This window comes from Helianthus annuus, chromosome 16, assembly GCF_002127325.2.
Source record: "Helianthus annuus cultivar XRQ/B chromosome 16, HanXRQr2.0-SUNRISE, whole genome shotgun sequence".
Lineage (NCBI taxonomy): Eukaryota > Viridiplantae > Streptophyta > Magnoliopsida > Asterales > Asteraceae > Helianthus > Helianthus annuus.
In genome coordinates, this window is record NC_035448.2 from 8,389,170 (window position 1) to 8,414,167 (window position 24,998).

The window sequence follows — 24,998 nt, forward strand, 5'->3', positions numbered from 1 at the left end:
ACCCTTTATACCATCATCCACGCAACCTTCACCAAATACCACCATGCCAAATACCACTATCGAATTTACTCCACCACATGATGTTGCACCAACCAACACTACTACATCACCTATTACTACCCAAGTTGAACCTACCCTTACCCTTAGCCCTTCTACCACAATTCCACCATTTTCACATTTCTTTCCCCCAACTACGGGTCAGTCGTCCTCTACTTATCCACTACCACAAAGCTCAACCGTCATTCATGCTAATTCTGCATATCAACCACCGAACCCATCGGGTTTTCAATATTGGTCTCTTCCATTTGGGCAATCTTCGGGAATAGGAGGAGATGGGTATGATGATGGTAATAAAGAGGATTTTAGAGGATACGAAGAGGAAGGTTTTTACTATATGGGTGATGGGGGTAGTTTGGGACCTCAAGGAGGAGCGGGTCAACAAAGTCAACCGCTACAACAATTTCAAGACACGAGTAGATTACCGGTTGGGGTACAACATATTAGACCACAAGGGCCACAATTGCAACGCCCTACAATGCTACATCAAGTGCGTCCACAAAATACACAACCTCAATTTCAAAGGCCAATTCAACAACAACCGCCAATGCATCAATACCAATATCAGCCACCATTTGCTCCTCAAGGGCCTATGCAAGGGCAAATGGGTCAACCAAGAGCACCATTGGGTGCCCCTCGAAGACATCACCGGGAAGTAGTATGGGGAATCAAAGCTCATTTCCGGCCTATTATCACCAACAATCCTTCACCGGTAGTGATTCCTCATCGTGCGGACGGAAGAACTTTTGAAGTTAGAACAACCGCCCTCCAAAGTTTACTAAAGTTTAAGGGGTTAGCAACGAAAGAACCTTACTTTCATTTGGAGACATACGACTCCATTTGCAATACGATTAGAGGACAAGGGTTTTCCTCGGAAGATGTCAAGTTGGTCCTCTTCCAATATTCTTTGGAAGACAAAGCAAAGAGATGGTTTCACATTTTACCAAAAGACTAATGAGAGCAACGAACTGATCCCATGAAAAATTATAGAGTGGGATCTTTCCAGCAGCTTGTATGAGAGACTTCCACCATGCCAGTGCCTCTCCCTTGAATGATTGGGATACATACTTCACTATATCCCTTTCAGCACATCCGCTGATATCAACTACAGTGTCCATTTCATCTAACCAAGTCATGCAATCAATTGCCCCTTTCTCCCAAGTGAAATCCCAGGGTTTGCAGGAAACAAAGTACTTATAAGTGCAGGTGATGTGCGTTAGGTGTAATATATTTTAGATGTATATTTAAGCCCTTTTTACACTTTTAGCCAAGTTTTAAATTTATAAAACACGATATTTACTAACACTAAACACACTATGGGCAAGTGCACCCATCGTGGACGTAGTATAGTGTTGGTAAGATACCGAGGTCGTCCAAGGACACAAGAGCTTTTAGTACCGGTTTATCCTCAACGTCTAACCAAATCAAAATGTTAGAAAAGATTTTTAAACTAAGAAAAATAAAACTAACTAAATGCTGAAAAATAAAAATAAAAGTAAAAACAGATAGACAAGATGAATCACTTGGATCCGACTCGTGTATTAGTATAACCTTTGATTATTTTCGCACTTTTGCACTTGTTTAAGAGATTATCTTAGTTATTGTAGTAGGCCCCTCTTTTGAAGGCGACGTTACCCTCAACCCAGTAGTTTGAGTCAGCAAGGATACAACCCTAAAGGGTCGGATAATTGAAAGATAATGAATTAAGTTATTAATGTAAATTATGGTAGGCCGTTCTTTTGGAGGTGACGTTACCCTCGACTAAGTAGTCTGAGTCAGCAGGGATACAGTCCTAAATAGCCGGATTATCTATCTATTATACTAAATGAATTCTCTTTAGCCACAATGTAACACCTCGAATTTTTGTGTCCAATGATGTGTTAACACGTGTCATTTGTTTACACGTGGCATCTATAATAAATAAAGGACTAATTTTGACAAACCTTGAAAGAATAAAAATTCGAGGGTTATAAATGTCAACAAGGGTAAATATACTGTATAGTAACCCTAAATAAATGCTTGTACCTTCAAACGAATAAATCATAAAACGTACGGAAGCGAAACGCGGAAGAAAGTGAGAGATTACGAGCTACAGGGGTTAACTGTGTCAACATGTTTAATATTACCTCTGAGTGACCCTTTAACGTTCCCAAGACTTCGTAACAGTATCATACGCTCACTAGAATATACTGTATAAATTCCGCGACGTTCCGTCTTAAAACGAAAGAGTTATACTCAAATTCGTATGAGAAGGGTTAAAAGCGTCAATAATGAAAGTTAAGGCTTTCTGAACGATTAATAAAATAAACGGGGACTTAATAGCGCGGGTAAATAACACGAGGCCCCTATCGGTAAATAACCGAGGGCCAAACCGCAAAGTTACCCCTTCAAAACCGAAAGGTCAGGTAAATCATTACGAAAGATTTCGTTATTAATTACCAGATTCTGTAATCATGACAAAAGATTTAAAATTTCTGAAATCTTAACCCCACGCGGCCCGCATTGCATATAGGGTTAAGTTGAGGCGGGCCGCGAGCCTCCTCAACTACACGTCTGATCTTTAAATCCCAGGTGGCCCGCATTGTAAACGCATGGAACCTCCATGCGGGCCGCATTGGACGCCCAGATGCAGAAAATTGGTGTTTTCTTGACTTTTGGGGCCTTGAACGATCAATAACCAACAAATGGGGCATGGGCACCCTATGCTCAACCCATAACACTTAGGGGACACCTACCATCACCTCTGGTCTGATTGTAAGTGTTGTAATGATCATATTTGCTTGGCATTGGCTATAAATAGCATGCCTTAAGCTCATAACAATTCACACAACTCAAACTCACATCTTTGATCATTCTAAGTGCTCTCAAGTCCTCATCTCTGCTCCATAAGCAAGAACACAACCTCTGTAAGTGATCTAACCCTTTGTGGTTTCACATTTCCTAAGAAAATGGCTAAGAACCAAACCGTCGTAACTACGGTTTGACTTTACAATAAATCAGTAATGGTTCAGTCTTATGACGAATCAAAAGTAGTTATAAGTTGGTATCAATGGAGGTAATAAACCCCTAAAAGGGTTCCCTCTGATCACCACTCTAACTATGTCAAATATCGAGTCAAACGTGCGGTTAAAAAGTCAACAGAAAGCTATTTTAGCGATTTATGCATAATCTGTAATGTATATGTTATGGAACCTGTTTTGACAATCATAAAACATGATAATAAGTATATAAACCTGTTTGTGCTCGTTTGAATCGATCATTTACTATATTGAACCGGTTCGGAGCCGAAAGTCGCAAAAGTTTGACTTTTGCTTTGACTTCAGTTCTGACCCGTTTTAGTGAGGTATAAATATACCTTAGGACTCTCTTAGGACCAGGTCACATGTGGTATAAACCTCTGTGGTCGGTTCATGAGTTATCCGAGTCTTTTGCGCAATTCCGTCATTCGCCTAAAAGTTGACCGTAACGGCCTTTTAAAATTAAAACGAGTATTTCGGACATGTGAACGGACCAAAACCTTGCTTATTAAATTATAAGCATGCCCTTAAAGTTTCACGTCAATCCGAGGTCTAGAATGAGAGTTATGCTAAAAGGCGCACTTTTAAGAAAGTTTTGTAATTAACGGCGCAATTAGCATAACGCCCATCTAACCCAAGTTTTTGACACCAAAACTTTTACCCACTGTGGTAAAATAATATTTTGGGAATTTTAGAGATTTTTAATAATTTTTACCTTGCTCATAACCTGCGGTTATGGCTACGGTTCGGTAAATACCGAATATGCCCTTTTTGGCCAAAACGGGAGTTCTACAAGGTCTTTTGACCCGATTCCAGTTGCCACTGATTTTAAATAATAAATAAAGTATTTTAAGCTTTATAAGTTGTTCGGGAAACTCAGATTTCCAGTAGAACTCGAAAAGCCCTTTTTAAAGTCTTTAAAATGACCGAAAAGCCCCTACGGGGCATAATATTAACTTAAACTCGTTACGGGCATTACGGAAGGTATCCTACTGATACCAAAATACTTTTAAGGCATATTGACTTAGGAAATAAGCGTAGGACACTTATGGTTAACCGTTTCGCCTATTTGCGCACACGGTACGGCTCATGGAACTAGTTTTCGTGCAATAGCCGATACGGGTCAAATTATATTATTTGAACCCCAAAATCCAGAGTATGAACTATAAACCCATATAAAACAAGTCACTGAACTTGTGGGGTCCAAATCATACTCCATTCTCGGTTTTCGCCTTTTCGCGCGATTAAACCATATCTATATATATCGGAACCAGCCGGTCTAGGCTACGACCATATAACGAACCGTTAGGATTCTAAGAGGTTAATTAAAACCTTCGTTCCAGATTAGGAGCCCCAGTAAAAGCTATCGGTGACTTGATCTAAATTAAGGATTTATACTTGCAAAGGTAAATACTTTAACTTATTTCCCCTATATGGGCTTGGGTTACGGTATATTAATACCGCTTGATTGAGCATTATATAATTCCATCGCTTAGGTGGTTAATTGATTAAATATGATTGGCTCATTTAAACAGTTTTGTTGCTTATAAGCCTTTGGGGGGTTTAATGACCGTTGTCCCGGATATCCTTGGCATCATTTTACGAAATGGCCACGACCATCGACATCCCGGTGTAGGCGTACACCCGGTATAAAGTGTCGACATTAAAATTAAAAGACGTAGCCGTTGGTTTTTATACTACGGTTTTACGCAAACGTGGTGTGTCTATAAATCTTTAACCCGGCACGACCCGTGTCACACCCCCAAATTACCACCTAGGGCGTGTCCCTAATGGAGGTGTAACGATTCAACAGCGAGCCACCAATCATATCAAACACAAGTTATAAATAAATACCAAATCAATAGAAATGTATTGTTTGAAAGTTAAACCAAAACCAAGGTACTGAGCGGAAGCATAAAAGTATAAATGTGTAAATGTATCGTAACCAAATCAATTAACTGTTTATTGTGACCATAACCACTCCAGCAGCATCAGACAGCAAGCTCCCCAGTTCCTTCAATAATTACCTACAAGCATGCAAACAAGTGTGTCAGACTACGCTGGTGAGTTCAAGGTTTGTGCTTGTTTACCAAGTCGCGTTACCAGTCATGTGAGTAAAACAGTTTGCAAAATGATGTGTTGTTTGTTGTTATGTTGTTTGACGTTTCGTTGTTTTGATGTTGCTCATGTTAGATACCCTAGGGAGTGTGCCCATAAGTATCCGGGGAGTGGGTACCCCTTAACGACCGTTTGCTATGTTGCCTTCGTTAGATACCCTAGGGAGAGTGCCCATATGTATCCGAGGAGTGGGTACCCCTTAACGACCGTTTGCTATGTTGCCTTCGTTAGATACCCTAGGGAGAGTGCCCATATGTATCCGAGGAGTGGGTACCCCTTAACGACCGTTTGCTATGTTGCCTTCGTTAGATACCCTAGGGAGAGTGCCCATATGTATCCGAGGAGTGTGCCTCTAACAACCATAGCCATACCCAGATAATTAGTTCACGACCGTCCTTACGGCCCGGTGTGAGGTTTCCCACCTAATAGCGCTATCAACTAATCACCCCCATTGCCCTCCAGGCAATAACCAAAACCGATTAAGTTATTTACCCAATGTTTCCCTTCCAAATGTTTACCAGTTCCACCGGGACGCATGCTTGAGAAAAGTGCAGTGAACTCACCTTTGGTTTGCTCGGCAAGATAAATTACTTGTTTAATGATTACTCAAACACGTCCTAAAAGGGTTATCGATATAGTTAGTTACGACTATTCCATGTACGCATGATTTATACCAACACGTATATTGTTCACATAGCACAAGTAGAGTTCACACATCACCACATGAACAGTCATGAGATTCATCAGATATTAAATTAACATCACATACTCAACCGTATGCAGCCCTAATCCTAGTAACATGTGTGCGGCCCAACTACATAACATCATCAAGCGAGGACCCGACTTTTATTGGATCTCATTACCCCTGGCCCAAAACCGTTCATTTGCCCCACATGGGTTGACAAGTCAATGTGACATACAACATATACCCAATTGATTATTATAACACATCAGTGGCCAGCAACTCATGAATTCCTATTGGTTGATCATGGCGGCAAACATTATACATATTAACACATTAGCCATACACTAGCCGCCTCCCCTATTGGACCTTGGCTTCGGCCCATTAGTTGATCTACACATGGCAGCCCTAAACTAATCATACAATCCCTTCATGAATATTTATTATCAACATATTTGGTCCAATGAAAATTAATCATCACCTCAACCTTTAATGCACATGATGCTCCTACAGACAACATTAATGAGAAATCTATGTTATTTGATTAGACCAACACATGGCCACCATTCTTTAGTCAAAGTTATCAATTTTGATTGTTTGAAGTTAGGCAGCCGACAACATGAAGTAATCATTATCCACCTTGGTTGCATTTTCAAGACATATCACATGTACTAGCATTATAGAATATAGAGCCAACCTAACAAAGTAATTACTGATATTACTGACCTAGAGATGGAGAGTTATATTCGAGCACAAGACTTCGAGGGGGGGGGGTCTCCTACGTCCGTCGCACACTTGGGAAGGGGGTAGGGTTTGCTTTATAGAAAAGCTATCCTCATGCGATACGTATTCATATACACAGCAATTTAGGCGGTTTGTTTTAATAGTTAGGAATGGGCTCACTGAATTGATGCTGGGCTCACTTAATTAATTATGGGCTCAATTGCTTAATTCATATACACCGCAATTTAGGCCGAGGATTTGTAATGATGGACCAACCTCGAAGAAGCCCTTGTCCATATGATATGCTGGGGCCCTTCCATCCAAACAAACTGAAAATGTATGTCAAAAATAACAAACGAAGAAAAATGAAATATTAAATCAAATATTTCATAGTGGAAAGATAAAGGTAGGTATTTAATGTATCCGCAATTACTAAGGGAGATTGCAATATTGTGGCGACTCAATAGCTTTGCCATACGTTTACATTAAGATCACAAGGTTGAGCGTTACTAACCTGAAAAGTTCGGGTTGTCACATCATCCCCAACTTGAAAGAAATTTCGTCCCGAAATTGGCAAGCGTCCAATGCGAGAGAAACGAAGCAAGAAATCAGAGTTGTTGCGGGTTCTGCTCAGTTGTGGTATCATTTCCAACTTGAAGAGGAATCTCGTCCCGAAATTCAGCAAACAGTCACTGAGGAAGCTAGTTTTGTTAAGCGTTTTCGCGGGGTGTCACATCATCCCCAACTTGAAAGGATTTTCGTCCCGAAAATTGATCTAAAACAATGGTTTGAAGTAAGTTCCGACGAACTCGATGTATAGATACTTTACAACACCTGGGGGCCAATCTTGTGATCAGTGGAAATCAGGGTATGGTGATTAGCGTGTTGTTATACTAGTTGTCAATCAAAGAAACAGGGAATTAATGAGGTTCGTACAAAGAATCGAGCGAAACAGGGGTCCATTAAACATCCGAAGGATTCGACCAGCTACTCAATTGTCTAGAAGTAATTTCCAGTAGTGGTGTATGGCGGCATGGCACAACAGGGAGGTTCGTCACATTGCGGTCGCGCGAGTGTATCATTTGTCCAAAACAGAGTTTGGTGGGTAAAGGTTAGTGTTGCAAAACGACAAACGCGTGTAACTGGGACTCTGAATTAAACCATCATGGTATATCGCTGTATCATTGGTACTCTCGGATAGAAGTGATGCTCCGCGTGTTGTAGGGTTGGGTTTCAGAAGCTGAAAAGACGTTTCCCCGATTTTATTTCTCAGGAATTCATAGCTCCCCGCTATGCTAAGGAGGTTGAAGTTGCGAAACCTTCGAAAATCCTATGATGAAGCTGTGATAGTATCCAGCGAATCCAAGGGATTGCTGTATCCCAGAAGGAAATCAGGATTTGCATAAGGTCAATTATGAAATTCCACCCTACGATGTGGAAGTAAACCAGGTAACTCTTCAGAAGACACGTCAGGAAATTCACGAATAACTGGAAGATACTCGATCTTCCTTTCTTAAAGTGGCGAATCGGTGACAAGAGCTAGTATAGCAGAGTAGCCCTTCCGTAAACACTTCCGGGCTTTCACGATTGAGATGATGCCAACAATGGCACCACTATGATGATCTCAAACTGATAAGGATTCCCCACTGGGGAGAGGGGACGCACGATTTTTGGGTTGCATAGAACTTTCCGCTTGGTACCTAAATGACCAAGTCCATGCCAACGACCATGTCAAAACTGACAAGAGTATTGCATCAACCAATAGACACCGGATAGTTCAAAGGCCAGCGAGAGGTTTACCATAATTAAGGTAACTGTCGTAGAGTCAAAGATGTGTCTCTCGCGGTGCAAGGGTAAAAAGAGGTAAGGTGACGACTCAGTACAAAAATATCCTTTAAACGATAAAATAAGAAACCCATTCAAATTAAACCATATAAGTCACTACATCGAATATCCGCGAAAGTCTTAATCACCATGATTGTTTATACGAAAACAACTGAAAGAAATAAAAAAAATAACTAGATAAACGATTAAAAGACGAGTCAGTCATCCACGTCACCATCCCCGAGGTCACTACCATCATCATTGTCTTCGTCATTATCCGGGACCTCCTCTGGCTCTTCTTCCTCCTCTTCCGGATCTTCTTCCTCCTCTTCCGGATCTTCTTCCTCCTCTTCCGGATCTTCTGGTTCGGGAGGTGCCGGGACTGGGGCTGGCTCGGGTTCAGGTGCGAAGCGGGCTTCCTCCAAGTGATGGACCCTCCAATCTATCATACCTATCTGTTGGGCCTGCGAGTTAAGCCTTTCATGATCCAATCGAGCGTCTCTCAGTATCAGACCCTGCACCTCACGCCCTTTTAGGGCTTCTGCCTTCAAGTCATTAGTCCTCCTAATAAGTTCCTGTATCTGCTTCTCTTGAGCTTCCAATCGCCCTCCTTGGGTATCAACCTTTCTTAGTAATTTCTGATTCTGCTCCATTAAGACTTGGTTTTGTTCTATTAGAATCTGGTTATAATCTCGGAGGGCCTTACTCACAGCCGCCTCGGCCTGAGTGCTGAGGGAGTTAACTGGTAGGGCATGCGTAGGTCGGGAGGACGACTCCCCGCCCTGTGCGAGTCTCTTCCTATAAGCAGCACGCGTCTCCATCTGACGCGGGGGTGAGTGAGTATCAGCGGGTGCCTTCCCTGGCGCCCGGGATTGGTCGGAAGATGCGGACGATGTAGACATACCTGTCGAGTTGATGACGTAACGCAAGTTAAACGAAAGGATGCACACTCACAACGTTCCAAAAGAGGGTATTAACGCAGAAAGGAAATATGACAGAAAGAGTAAGCACACAAGGTTTCAATCAATGGTTGCTACGTCCGTTTCCTCGTCCACTCATGTTTCTATATATGGGAAATGAACTAATTTAGGGGTCGAAAACGAGGAAAGTGTTCAGGTTTATCACGTTAAGAACAATTACCTATCATATTCATACACAAACAGGGAAGAACCCCTCTCACACTCGTTAAGCCTCATTGGGATTTGCATGCACCACGCGTTATTATTATGTGTGCACCCATGATAATAAGGCGGTTTGCATGCTCCTCTCAATGCTTCTTAACTTATGTTCGAAGTTTCTCCCACTCCAATCAACACAAATTAAGCAATACCAACAAGATGAGAATTTACTAGATATAAGTGTTATGTTACACTAATCAATGTGTCATGATGTCTACCCTGTCGTATCGTTCATGCTATAAATACAGTTACGCTTACTAGGCATATAAATCATAAGCTAAGGAGGAACGAACCTTGCAGTCTGAAGCTGAGTGTCATGGTCAACGTTTGGATCAATTCGGTTATAGTCTGGTTTTATGAAAACGTTTTTAAAACCGAGTTCTCTATAACCAGTGGCTCTGATACCAAACTGTCACACCCCCAAATTACCACCTAGGGCGTGTCCCTAATGGAGGTGTAACGATTCAACAGCGAGCCACCAATCATATCAAACACAAGTTATAAATAAATACCAAATCAATAGAAATGTATTGTTTGAAAGTTAAACCAAAACCAAGGTACTGAGCGGAAGCATAAAAGTATAAATGTGTAAATGTATCGTAACCAAATCAATTAACTGTTTATTGTGACCATAACCACTCCAGCAGCATCAGACAGCAAGCTCCCCAGTTCCTTCAATAATTACCTACAAGCATGCAAACAAGTGTGTCAGACTACGCTGGTGAGTTCAAGGTTTGTGCTTGTTTACCAAGTCGCGTTACCAGTCATGTGAGTAAAACAGTTTGCAAAATGATGTGTTGTTTGTTGTTATGTTGTTTGACGTTTCGTTGTTTTGATGTTGCTCATGTTAGATACCCTAGGGAGTGTGCCCATAAGTATCCGGGGAGTGGGTACCCCTTAACGACCGTTTGCTATGTTGCCTTCGTTAGATACCCTAGGGAGAGTGCCCATATGTATCCGAGGAGTGGGTACCCCTTAACGACCGTTTGCTATGTTGCCTTCGTTAGATACCCTAGGGAGAGTGCCCATATGTATCCGAGGAGTGGGTACCCCTTAACGACCGTTTGCTATGTTGCCTTCGTTAGATACCCTAGGGAGAGTGCCCATATGTATCCGAGGAGTGTGCCTCTAACAACCATAGCCATACCCAGATAATTAGTTCACGCCCGTCCTTACGGCCCGGTGTGAGGTTTCCCACCTAATAGCGCTATCAACTAATCACCCCCATTGCCCTCCAGGCAATAACCAAAACCGATTAAGTTATTTACCCAATGTTTCCCTTCCAAATGTTTACCAGTTGTCCCAAACCACCGGGACGCATGCTTGAGAAAAGTGCAGTGAACTCACCTTTGGTTTGCTCGGCAAGATAAATTACTTGTTTAATGATTACTCAAACACGTCCTAAAAGGGTTATCGATACAGTTAGTTACGACTATTCCATGTACGCATGATTTATACCAACACGTATATTGTTCACATAGCACAAGTAGAGTTCACACATCACCACATGAACAGTCATGAGATTCATCAGATATTAAATTAACATCACATACTCAACCGTATGCAGCCCTAATCCTAGTAACATGTGTGCGGCCCAACTACATAACATCATCAAGCGAGGACCCGACTTTTATTGGATCTCATTACCCCTGGCCCAAAACCGTTCATTTGCCCTACATGGGTTGACAAGTCAATGTGACATACAACATATACCCAATTGATTATTATAACACATCAGTGGCCAGCAACTCATGAATTCCTATTGGTTGATCATGGCGGCAAACATTATACATATTAACACATTAGCCATACACTAGCCGCCTCCCCTATTGGACCTTGGCTTCGGCCCATTAGTTGATCTACACATGGCAGCCCTAAACTAATCATACAATCCCTTCATGAATATTTATTATCAACATATTTGGTCCAATGAAAATTAATCATCACCTCAACCTTTAATGCACATGATGCTCCTACAGACAACATTAATGAGAAATCTATGTTATTTGATTAGACCAACACATGGCCACCATTCTTTAGTCAAAGTTATCAATTTTGATTGTTTGAAGTTAGGCAGCCGACAACATGAAGTAATCATTATCCACCTTGGTTGCATTTTCAAGACATATCACATGTACTAGCATTATAGAATATAGAGCCAACCTAACAAAGTAATTACTGATATTACTGACCTAGAGATGGAGAGTTATATTCGAGCACAAGACTTCGAGGGGGGGGGGTCTCCTACGTCCGTCGCACACTTGGGAAGGGGGTAGGGTTTGCTTTATAGAAAAGCTATCCTCATGCGATACGTATTCATATACACAGCAATTTAGGCGGTTTGTTTTAATAGTTAGGAATGGGCTCACTGAATTGATGTTGGGCTCACTTAATTAATTATGGGCTCAATTGCTTAATTCATATACACCGCAATTTAGGCCGAGGATTTGTAATGATGGACCAACCTCGAAGAAGCCCTTGTCCATATGATATGCTGGGGCCCTTCCATCCAAACAAACTGAAAATGTATGTCAAAAATAACAAACGAAGAAAAATGAAATATTAAATCAAATATTTCATAGTGGAAAGATAAAGGTAGGTATTTAATGTATCCGCAATTACTAAGGGAGATTGCAATATTGTGGCGACTCAATAGCTTTGCCATACGTTTACATTAAGATCACAAGGTTGAGCGTTACTAACCTGAAAAGTTCGGGTTGTCACAACCCGGGCTACTGAACGCATAAAAGAACATGTAAAACGTTCACAAGATCATTATGAATTTTCCCAAGTTATAAAAGAGTTTGTGCCTTGTGCATTCAAATCAATTTTAAATAAACATTTTCAAATGTGTCAGTTGAATGTATTTACCAGTGTAAACTGACGTATTTTCCCCAAAAAGATTAAGTGCAGGTACCTAAACGTAAATTGGCTGGTATTAGCTCCCTAGCGTCGGGATAAGCCTCGCAAGCTTGATTGCAGTATATGATGGAACAATACTTTATGTTTAATTACGATCCACTGTAGATATATTCAACCCCTGTAATACATTTTGATATTACAATCAGAGGTTGAAGTTTATATATTTATCTTATGCTTCCGCTGTGCATTATATAATTGTGTGGTTTGACTATATTGTTGCCAACATCGTCACGGTAATCCCCCACCGGGCCCACCGGTGATACGTGGAAATCGGGGTGTGACAGGTTGGTATCAGAGCCAACATTGAGTGAATTAAACACTATCCTATTGTGTTTAATCTCAGTGACACAATTGCACATACTTGAGTCTAGACAATAACTTAGGACAAATTCGGATTATTACTCCTTTTTTTTTGTCTTTATTTTCGATTTGATTTTTAATAAGTTTTGGAGCAGGAAAATGCCACCTGTTATATTCCGAGGAAGAGGAAGGGGACGAAGAGGCCGAGGAGAAATCGTGACACATCACGATAACGAGGCTGGAACATCTGGTACAAGACATCCTTCGATGACACGGAGCGAAGAGCCACAACGACGAAGAGATCTTTACGAACCCGCGAGGCATTCCACTTCGCACAGCTCGACGCCATCCTACCGGCACTCCTTTGGGCCAGATTCAGAAAATAATCCCAACAACCCACAACCTTCCTTCATACCTCTACAACGTTCGGTATCACACCGAAATTACGACGACCCTACTCCATACTACGTAGCTCAGTTTAATCCGGCTGACTACATACAGGAACCTTCAGGTTTTGTTCCACTAGGGCCACAAGACCATTTTTCTGAAGATCCCATGGAGGAAGATGATGATCCTACTGAACCAGCTCGTGGTACGCCCACGCATCCGATAGAAGTTTCTGATGGGTCATCCTTCCATGGAACGCCCTATCAAGGACCTGACAGTTTCCAAGCGATGTTTGACCGACATGAGTGGTACTACACGCCACCTCAACAGACATCTCAACAACCGAGACATCCACAGGATCCCTCTGAGGATTCACGCTTTGAGGCAGTTACGCCACCACCTCCGCCACCGGCACAACCAGTAATACCTGATCCGCCGAGGCGTAGGAGAACAAATGCTCGTATGTCTACACGAGGAGGAGGGGGTATTCACTTCAGCACTCCTCGACATTCTAGTAGTAGCCACTATCCGCCGCTACAAGAAGAAGGACCTTCAAGTCCTATACAGGAGGCGAACTCCGCACCAGCTGCACGAAATTCGCCACCATTTGGGTATGACCAACCCATACCAGCTTACACAGGTCCGACGGCTTACAACCCGTTCGAACCGTCACAAGCACAATACAACTATGGCTATGCGCGCGACCCATATGTGGTGTCGGCGAGATATAATGCGCGCTACCCTGACGGAGCACATGGAAACATGGGACCACCGGATTACTCAGCTCATGGGTACCCAATACCTCCCAGACTTCCAGTTCCGCATCAAGCGCCACAACCACGTTTCTCTCCTCCTGAACAGGAAGAGATACTCCATCGACTAGATCGTGTGGAGAGAGAGTTCGAGGAAGAAAAGAAAAGCCACCGAGGATTTCTCAAAGGCTTGGCGAACCTACTAAAGGGCAAAAAGAAGAAACGTGACCATTAGCCCTTAATAGTTGTACTACTGTAATTTCTATTTTGAAATAAGTCCCTGCGTGGACAACTTATCGTATTTTAGTCCCTACGTGGACTTATCTTTAGTCCTTGCATGGACAACTATCTTGTATTAGTCCCTGCGTGGACTTGTCACTTATTTTATACCTCTAAGGAGGTATGTACTATTTGAAAGACCCGTTTAGGGCAATATGTAATTGTATTTGAGATTTTTGGAATGTATGTTATGAGTTTTGTTTTAATATGTATAAAAAAATAAATCAAAACCATTCCTTTTATATTGATCTGCCTAAATAAAGAATCTAAAAAGGTGAAACCTAGCTTGGTGTCTTTTAAGATCCAGCCAAGATGGTACGACCTAATTGAAAAGATTCTGATTCCCTGTTAACCTCTGTACGCATGTTAACATTCATGGCAGATGTGATTCATTAAAATCACGCACGTCATTCTTATACAATAATCCTTTAAGGATTTCAAACCCCACTAAATGATTTATAAATCATGGGTTAAATCACCAATGAAGGTGATCAATATTATAAAGACATCCATTAGTGATGCAATGCCTACGGGCCAGTATTATAAAGACATCCATTAGTGATGCAATGCCTACGGGCCAGTATTATAAAGACATCCATTAGTGATGCAATGCCTACGGGCCAGTATTATAAAGACATCCATTAGTGATGCAATGCCTACGGGCCAGTATTATAAAGACATCCATTAGTGATGCAGTGCCTACGGGCCAGTATTATTAAAACATCCATTAGTGATGTAGTGCCTACGGGCCAATATAAATAAAACATCCGTTAGTGGTGTAGTGCCTACGGGTCGACCTTGTAAAAACATCCATTAGTGATGTAGTGCCTACGGGCCAAACTTATTAAACACATCCATTTGAGGTGTAGTGCCTACGGGCCAATATTATTAAAACATCCATTAGAGATGTAGTGCCTACGGGCCAACCATACTAAAACATCCATTAGAGGTGTAGTGCCTATGGGCCGTAATAATTGTCTTACAACGACAAAAGACAGTGGTGGTCTATGACTCCCTGTCAGAAAAAGATAAAAGAACTACGGTTCAATTCTCTATGCCTTGGATTCTCTGAAATCCCGGCTAATATTATAAAACATCATCATGATTAGGCTTTATGCCGCCAATACTATTTATATAGTTAAAATAGGATGTATTCAAATCCTAACATTAATGAAATAAAAAGTTAACCAAATATGGTCTCTGTACCATGGTTGACAAATTGTCATAAAAGACAATTATATAATAATCTCCTAAATAAAATTTTGTTATCTTCTGTAACAGATTCAAGTTATAATGGCGGATCCCAATGGAGAGAACAGCCACACAAATGAAGATGACTATGACAATGCGTCAGTACATTTGACAGGCGCACAACTGAAGGCTCTGATTGACAATGCTGTCCAGGCAGCTATTGATCGTCAAAATACTGAGTCCCTAGGCAGAACTGTGTCAAAATCACCCTCTAAACCAAAGACACACTCCAAACCACCCTCTGAACCCAAGAAAGATGACGACAAACACTCGTCTACTGAGCACAGCGTTCATCGCGATAGAGAATATACTGATGCATCCAGTGCTAAGGGTTGCACCTACAAATACTTTGTATCATGCAAGCCCCGTGAATTTACAGGGGAGAAAGGTGCTGTTGACTGTATCACCTGGCTAGACGAGATGGACACTATTGTGGACATCAGCGGGTGTGCAGCGAGGGATGTGGTGAAGTATGTGTCCCAGTCCTTTAAGGGCGAGGCCCTGGCGTGGTGGAGGGCATTGGTGCAGGCATCTGGTAAGTCTGCTTTGTACAAGATGACATGGGAGGAATTTATTGCTCTCATTAAAGAAAACTACTGCCCTCAGCACGAGGTTGAGAAGATTGAGGCAGATTTTGTCTCACTAGTGATGACAAACCTGGATTGTCAAGCATACCTGACAAGTTTTAACACTATGTCACGCCTGGTGCCATATCTTGTGACACCAGAACCTCGAAGGATTGCCCGATTCATTGGGGGCTTAGAGCCGGCAATCAAGGCCAGTGTGAAGGCCTCTAGGCCGACGACCTTCAGGTCAGTTACTGACCTCTCCTTGTCTCTTACACTTGATGCTGTCCGTCTGAGGGCACAAAGGAGCAAGGAGGCTGAAAAGCGAAAACGTGAGGATGATACCTCACGAAAGTCTGGGAAAAAGCACCGTGGAAACGGTGAGGGCAAGAGAGGGTCGGAGGCAAAGAAGGAGGGGCAAGATGATGGAAGACCTCACTGCAAGGTCTGCAAGAAACCTCACTCCGGGAAGTGTAGGTTTGCGTCTGGTTCACAGTCGCAACAAAAGACTCCACCCTGTGGGCTATGCAAGTCCAAGGATCATAAGACCGTGGAGTGCAAAAAGATAAAGGATGCAACCTGCTATAATTGTAACGAAAAGGGGCACATAAAGAGTAATTGCCCGAAGTATGCCAAGAAGGCGGAAGAGACTAAGAAATCAAATGCGAGAGTTTTTCGCTTGGATGCAAAGGAAGCGGTTAAGGACGACAATGTGCTTACAGGTACTTTTCTCGTAAATAATATATTTGCAAGAGTACTATTCGATTCTGGCGCTGATAAGTCCTTTGTAGACCAGAAATTTTGCCAACTACTAAATATGCCAATCAAAACCCTTGACGTGAAATACGAAGTAGAGTTAGCAGACGGCACGATAGAAACCGTCTCTACTGTTCTAGAAGGATGTGAAATGTCCATTAGGAACCATTCTTTTCCTTTATCTCTACTTCCTTTCAAACTGGCGGGTTTTGACATCGTGCTAGGCATGGACTGGTTATCCCGTAATCAGGCCCAAATCATTTGCGGCAAAAGACAGATAGTTTTAAAGACTCCGTGTGGTGAATCTCTTACCATTCGAGGGGATACGCATTACGGATTGCCCGAAGACGTATCTATGCTGAAAGCTTCAAGGTGTTTGAACAGAGGCTGTGTAATTTACATGGCTCAGGTGATAATTGAAGAACCAAAGCCGAAGATCGAGGATCTTCCTGTCATTTCTGAATACCCCGAGGTTTTTCCTGAAGAACTACCTGGTTTGCCACCAGATAGACAAGTGGAGTTCAGAATTGACATCATCCCTGGAGCAGCTTCGATAGCAAGAGCACCTTACAGATTAGCTCCGACGGAAATGAAAGAACTGAGGACCCAGTTGGATGAACTGCTAGCGAAAGGTTTTATCAGACCTAGTTCATCTCCCTGGGGAGCTCCTGTTCTATTTGTAAAGAAGAAGGACGGATCGATGCGGTTGTGCATCGACTACCGTGAGCTAAATAAAGTTACCATAAAGAATAGATATCCTTTACCAAGGATCGATGATCTATTCGATCAGCTGCAAGGAGCAAGCTACTTCTCCAAGATCGACTTAAGGTCGGGTTATCATCAACTAAGGGTCAGAGATGAAGATGTACACAAGACTGCATTTAGGACTCGCTATGGTCATTACGAGTTCCTAGTGATGCCTTTTGGGCTCACAAATGCACCGGCTGCGTTCATGGATCTCATGAACCGTGTTTGCAAGCCATACTTGGACAAATTCGTCATAGTCTTCATCGACGATATCCTTATCTATTCGAAGAATCAAGCTGACCACGAGAAGCACCTTCGTTGCATTCTCGAATTACTACAGCGTGAGAAACTCTACTCCAAATTCTCGAAATGTGAATTCTGGCTACGAGAGGTTCAATTTTTAGGTCACGTTGTGAGTGAGCGTGGTATCCAAGTGGATCCCGCTAAGGTAGAGGCGGTCATGAACTGGCAAGAGCCAAAGACGCCTGCCGAAATCCGTAGCTTCCTGGGGTTAGCAGGATACTACCGGAGATTTATTGAAAATTTTTCGAGGATTGCTGCGCCCTTGACTTCCTTGACCAAGAAGAAAGAAAAGTACATTTGGGGCCCAAAGCAGCAAGAGTCCTTTGAAATACTGAAGCAGAAACTAAGCAACGCACCTGTGTTGACCTTACCTGAGGGTACAGATGAATTCGTAGTTTACTGCGATGCATCACACACAGGCATGGGGTGTGTTCTTATGCAGAAGGGCAAGGTGATTGCCTATGCTTCAAGGCAATTAAAGGTGCATGAAAAGAATTACACCACCCATGATTTGGAGTTGGGTGCCGTTGTATTTGCACTTAAGTTGTGGAGGCACTACCTTTATGGCATTAAATTTGTGATTTATTCTGATCACAAAAGCCTCCAGCACCTGTTCAACCAGAAAGAGTTGAACATGAGGCAGCGCCGTTGGATGGAAACCCTGAATGATTATGACTGTGAAATCAGGTACCATCCCGGCAAGGCGAATGTAGTCGCTGATGCCTTGAGCAGGAAGGAAAGGGTAAAACCTATTCGAATCAATGCCAAGAGCATTGAGGTTAAGAATAATTTGATGGAAAGGATATTAGCTGCGCAGCGTGAGGCTGTGTTGGAAGCTAATTATCCGAATGAAAAGCTGGGAGTAACTGAGGAGCAGTTGACTCTTAGCAAGGATGGAATTCTCAGGCTGAACGGACGTATATGGGTTCCGATTTATGGAGGACTACGAGATGTTGTTCTCCAGGAAGCCCATAGTTCCAAATACTCAGTCCATCCTGGTGCTGACAAAATGTACCAAGACTTAAAGGCAAATTATTGGTGGATAGGCTTGAAAAAGTCTGTAGCCGCCCATGTAGCAAAGTGCTTGACTTGTGCTCAAGTCAAGGCCGAGCACCAAAAGCCATCTGGCTTGCTACAACAGCCTGAACTTCCCGAGTGGAAGTGGGAATGTGTAACCATGGATTTCATAACCAAGTTACCCAAGACCAGGAAAGGAAACGATACAATATGGGTCATAGTCGATAGGCTGACTAAATCAGCTCATTTTCTACCCATCAAGGAGACGTATAGCTCCGATATGTTAGCCCAACTTTATGTTGATAAGATTGTAGCCTTACACGGCATACCTGTGTCTATTATCTCCGACAGGGATACTAGATACACATCTCACTTCTGGAAGAGTTTCCAGCAATCTTTGGGCACGCGTTTAAACTTTAGTACGGCTTACCATCCACAGACAGACGGTCAAAGTGAGCGTACTATACAAACGCTAGAAGACATGCTTCGTGCATGTGCAATCGATTTAGGCGGTAACTGGGATAAGAACCTACCCCTGATCGAATTCTCCTACAATAATAGCTACCACACCAGCATAAAGGCTGCGCCTTTTGAGGCATTATATGGTAGGAAATGTAGATCGCCTGTTTGTTGGGCGGAAGTAGGAGAGGTCCAATTATCGGGACCAGAGATTGTTTTCCAGACAACGGACAAGATTGTCCAGATCCGGAAACGTCTCAAGGCTGCCCGCGATAGGCAGAAGAGCTACGCTGATCCAAAGCGTAAGGATTTTCACTTCGAAGTGGGTGAAAAGGTATTACTTAAGGTATCACCCTGGAAGGGGGTGATGCGTTTCGGCAAGAAAGGCAAACTGAGTCCGAGATACATAGGACCTTTTGAGGTCATTGAACGGGTCGGATCAGTTGCCTATAAGTTGAACTTGCCTGAAGAGCTCAATGGAATTCACAATGTGTTCCACATCTGCAATCTCAAAAAGTGCTTCGCCGACGAATCGTTGGTGATTCCACACACAGATGTGCATATAGATGAGAGCTTAAAATTTATAGAAAAACGTTTGTCGATTGAAGTTCGACAGGTGAAGAAGCTTCGCAGAAAGCACGTACCGATTGTAAAAATCAAATGGGATGCTCGTAGAGGTCCTGAATATACGTGGGAAGTCGAAGCTACAATGAAAGAAAAATACCCCTATTTATTTGAGTAAATCTCGGGTCGAGATTCATTTTAAGGGGGTGAGGATGTAACACCTCGAATTTTTGTGTCCAATGATGTGTTAACACGTGTCATTTGTTTACACGTGGCATCTATAATAAATAAAGGACTAATTTTGACAAACCTTGAAAGAATAAAAATTCGAGGGTTATAAATGTCAACAAGGGTAAATATACTGTATAGTAACCCTAAATAAATGCTTGTACCTTCAAACGAATAAATCATAAAACGTACGGAAGCGAAACGCGGAAGAAAGTGAGAGATTACGAGCTACAGGGGTTAACTGTGTCAACATGTTTAATATTACCTCTGAGTGACCCTTTAACGTTCCCAAGACTTCGTAACAGTATCATACGCTCACTAGAATATACTGTATAAATTCCGCGACGTTCCGTCTTAAAACGAAAGAGTTATACTCAAATTCGTATGAGAAGGGTTAAAAGCGTCAATAATGAAAGTTAAGGCTTTCTGAACGATTAATAAAATAAACGGGGACTTAATAGCGCGGGTAAATAACATGAGGCCCCTATCGGTAAATAACCGAGGGCCAAACCGCAAAGTTACCCCTTCAAAACCGAAAGGTCAGGTAAATCATTACGAAAGATTTCGTTATTAATTACCAGATTCTGTAATCATGACAAAAGATTTAAAATTTCTGAAATCTTAACCCCACGCGGCCCGCATTGCATATAGGGTTAAGTTGAGGCGGGCCGCGAGCCTCCTCAACTACACGTCTGATCTTTAAATCCCAGGCGGCCCGCATTGTAAACGCATGGAACCTCCATGCGGGCCGCATTGGACGCCCAGATGCAGAAAATTGGTGTTTTCTTGACTTTTGGGGCCTTGAACGATCAATAACCAACAAATGGGGCATGGGCACCCTATGCTCAACCCATAACACTTAGGGGACACCTACCATCACCTCTGGTCTGATTGTAAGTGTTGTAATGATCATGTTTGCTTGGCATTGGCTATAAATAGCATGCCTTAAGCTCATAACAATTCACACAACTCAAACTCACATCTTTGATCATTCTAAGTGCTCTCAAGTCCTCATCTCTGCTCCATAAGCAAGAACACAACCTCTGTAAGTGATCTAACCCTTTGTGGTTTCACATTTCCTTAGAAAATGGCTAAGAACCAAACCGTCGTAACTACGGTTTGACTTTACAATAAATCAGTAATGGTTCAGTCTTATGACGAATCAAAAGTAGTTATAAGTTGGTATCAATGGAGGTAATAAACCCCTAAAAGGATTCCCTCTGATCACCACTCTAACTATGTCAAATATCGAGTCAAACGTGCGGTTAAAAAGTCAACAGAAAGCTATTTTAGCGATTTATGCATAATCTGTAATGTATATGTTATGGAACCTGTTTTGACAATCATAAAACATGATAATAAGTATATAAACCTGTTTGCGCTCGTTTGAATCGATCATTTACTATATTGAACCGGTTCGGAGCCGAAAGTCGCAAAAGTTTGACTTTTGCTTTGACTTCAGTTCTGACCCGTTTTAGTGAGGTATAAATATACCTTAGGACTCTCTTAGGACCAGGTCACATGTTGGTATAAACCTCTGTGGTCGGTTCATGAGTTATCCGAGTCTTTTGCGCAATTCCGTCATTCGCCTCAAAGTTGACCGTAACGGCCTTTTAAAATTAAAACGAGTATTTCGGACACGTGAACGGACCAAAACCTTGCTTATTAAATTATAAGCATGCCCTTAAAGTTTCACGTCAATCCGAGGTCTAGAATGAGAGTTATGCTAAAAGGCGCACTTTTAAGAAAGTTTTGTAATTAACGGCGCAATTAGCATAACGCCCATCTAACCCAAGTTTTTGACACCAAAACTTTTACCCACTGTGGTAAAATAATATTTTGGGAATTTTAGAGATTTTTAATAATTTTTACCTTGCTCATAACCTGCGGTTATGGCTACGGTTCGGTAAATACCGAATATGCCCTTTTTGGCCAAAACGGGAGTTCTACAAGGTCTTTTGACCCGATTCCAGTTGCCACTGATTTTAAATAATAAATAAAGTATTTTAAGCTTTATAAGCTGTTCGGGAAACTCAGATTTCCAGTAGAACTCGAAAAGCCCTTTTTAAAGTCTTTAAAATGACCGAAAAGCCCCTACGGGGCATAATATTAACTTAAACTCGTTACGGGCATTACGGAAGGTATCCTACTGACACCAAAATACTTTTAAGGCATATTGACTTAGGAAATAAGCGTAGGACACTTATGGTTAACCGTTTCGCCTATTTGCGCACACGGTACGGCTCATGGAACTAGTTTTCGTGCAATAGCCGATACGGGTCAAATTATATTATTTGAACCCCAAAATCCAGCGTATGAACTATAAACCCATATAAAACAAGTCACTGAACTTGTGGGGTCCAAATCATACTCCATTCTCGGTTTTCGCCTTTTCGCGCGATTAAACCATATCTATATATATCGGAACCAGCCGGTCTAGGCTACGGCCATATAACGACCCGTTAGGATTCTAAGAGGTTAATTAAAACCTTCGTTCCAGATTAGGAGCCCCAGTAAAAGCTATCGGTGACTTGATCTAAATTAAGGATTTATACTTGCAAAGGTAAATACTTTAACTTATTTCCCCTATATGGGCTTGGGTTACGGTATATTAATACCGCTTGATTGAGCATTATATAATTCCATCGCTTAGGTGGTTAATTGATTAAATATGATTGGCTCATTTAAACAGTTTTGTTGCTTATAAGCCTTTGGGGGGTTTAATGACCGTTGTCCCGGATATCCTTGGCATCATTTTACGAAATGGCCACGGCCATCGACATCCCGGTGTAGGCGTACACCCGGTATAAAGTGTCGACATTAAAATTAAAAGACGTAGCCGTTGGTTTTTATACTACGGTTTTACGCAAACGTGGTGTGTCTATAAATCTTTAACCCGGCACGACCCGGGCTACTGAACGCATAAAAGAACATGTAAAACGTTCACAAGATCATTATGAATTTTCCCAAGTTATAAAAGAGTTTGTGCCTTGTGCATTCAAATCAATTTTAAATAAACATTTTGAAATGTGTCAGTTGAATGTATTTACCAGTGTAAACTGACGTATTTTCCCCAAAAAGATTAAGTGCAGGTACCTAAACGTAAATTGGCTGGTATTAGCTCCCTAGCGTCGGGATAAGCCTCGCAAGCTTGATTGCAGTATCTGATAGAACAATACTTTATGTTTAATTACGATCCACTGTGGATATATTCAACCCCTGTAATACATTTTGATATTACAATCAGAGGTTGAAGTTTATATATTTATCTTATGCTTCCGCTGTGCATTATATAATTGTGTGGTTTGACTATATTGTTGCCAACATCGTCACGGTAATCCCCCACCGGGCCCACCGGTGATACGTGGAAATCGGGGTGTGACACACAAGGTTTAATCTTAGCCAATCATTTTGATGATGTGGCATTGCTCAAAAGGCTGATAATTCAGCCAAAGGCGGGCTATTCTTTTCCTTTCATATGCGCTCTTTATATAAAACGTATTCATTCTATTCAATGCCATTCATTACCCAAAACCTACCACCGCCTTCTCTCTTCAATTCTCTGTAATCATATCGTTCCATTGATCAATCGATTTTCGCAATCAAGTTCATGTAAAGATTTGTTTTCTGCATCTTCTTCATCATCGTCTGTCTTTTCATCCATCTATTCCGGGTTTTTTTTCATTAATCCATATCGACATTTGTAAGTCTTGGTTGTTAAAATTTTGGTGTAATCGGACTTTAATTATAGATCTGTTGTTTATGTTTAATGACTGTATGTTTTAGGTATAGATTTTGTTTGTGATTGTTAATCATAGCCCTAAATCGATTGTAATTTCTCTGTTCTAGAAACCCTAATCCTATTGTCAGCATCGATCTGTTGTTTTAGGTATAGATTTTGTTTGTGATTGTTAATCATAGCCCTAAATCGATTGTAATTTCTCTGTTCTAGAAACCCTAATCCTATTGTTAGCATCGTTCTGTTGTTTATATTTATTTGTTGCAAGTTTTTTTGTATATGTTTTGATTGTTTCTCATAGATTTAAACCGATTATAAAGTATAATTATTTTTCTATTCTAAAAACCCTAAATCTGATTTTCATCCAATATCTGTTGTTTATGTTTAGTTAATGTCTTCTTTTGTTATACAATTTTATTGTTACTCATAATCCTAAACTGATTTAAATTTTTATGTTTTACAAACCCTAAATCCGATTGTCAATGTAGATATGTTCTTTATATTTATTTATTGTAGTTTTTTATTATAGATTTTCATTGTTACTCATATCCCTTTACCGATTGTTAGGTATAAAAATGAAATATGTCATTTACTCAGTAAAAACCCTAAATCCTATTATCATTATATAACTGCTGTTTATGTTTATTTTGTGTATTTCTTTGTTATAGATTTTCATTCTTACTCATAGACCTAAACCGATACATCACTTTTAATTTTCTTCCTTATGTTAATTTTTTCCTACTGGAGTGCAGGTTTACAATATGCCTGGGTCATCTTCATCTTCATTAAGGTATATATATAACTGTATTGTTTGTTTATTGTTCTTTCATTCTGTATCATTTGTTTCGAACAATATCATATAAAAATGTTTACTAACATTCTAATTTTAAAATCAGTATCAGAGAACCCTGTTTCTGTAGGCATATGAAAAAAGCAGATGAGATAATTCTGGTAATTAATATTTCATATTTCTGTTGTTATTATTATATTAAATTTGTTACACTTTTTTTATATTATTTTTTTATAATTTTTTTCTATAATTATTTTTCATCTTCCACTGTTTGGTTTGTTAGTCTATTCCTTCTGATGCTGCTTCGAAGCTGTGGGGTGTTGATATGGGTCCTACAAA

General features: G+C 41.2%; 1 long non-coding RNA gene across 1 annotated transcript; it reads left to right on the forward strand.

Moving 5' to 3' along the window:
• The first annotated feature begins 23,669 nt into the window (after window positions 1-23,669).
• Window positions 23,670-24,821, forward strand: LOC110938995. Its single transcript, XR_002591875.2, has 3 exons — window positions 23,670-23,833; window positions 24,622-24,659; window positions 24,766-24,821. It is a non-coding gene; the product is annotated as an uncharacterized LOC110938995 (long non-coding RNA).
• The last annotated feature ends 177 nt before the right edge of the window (window positions 24,822-24,998 follow it).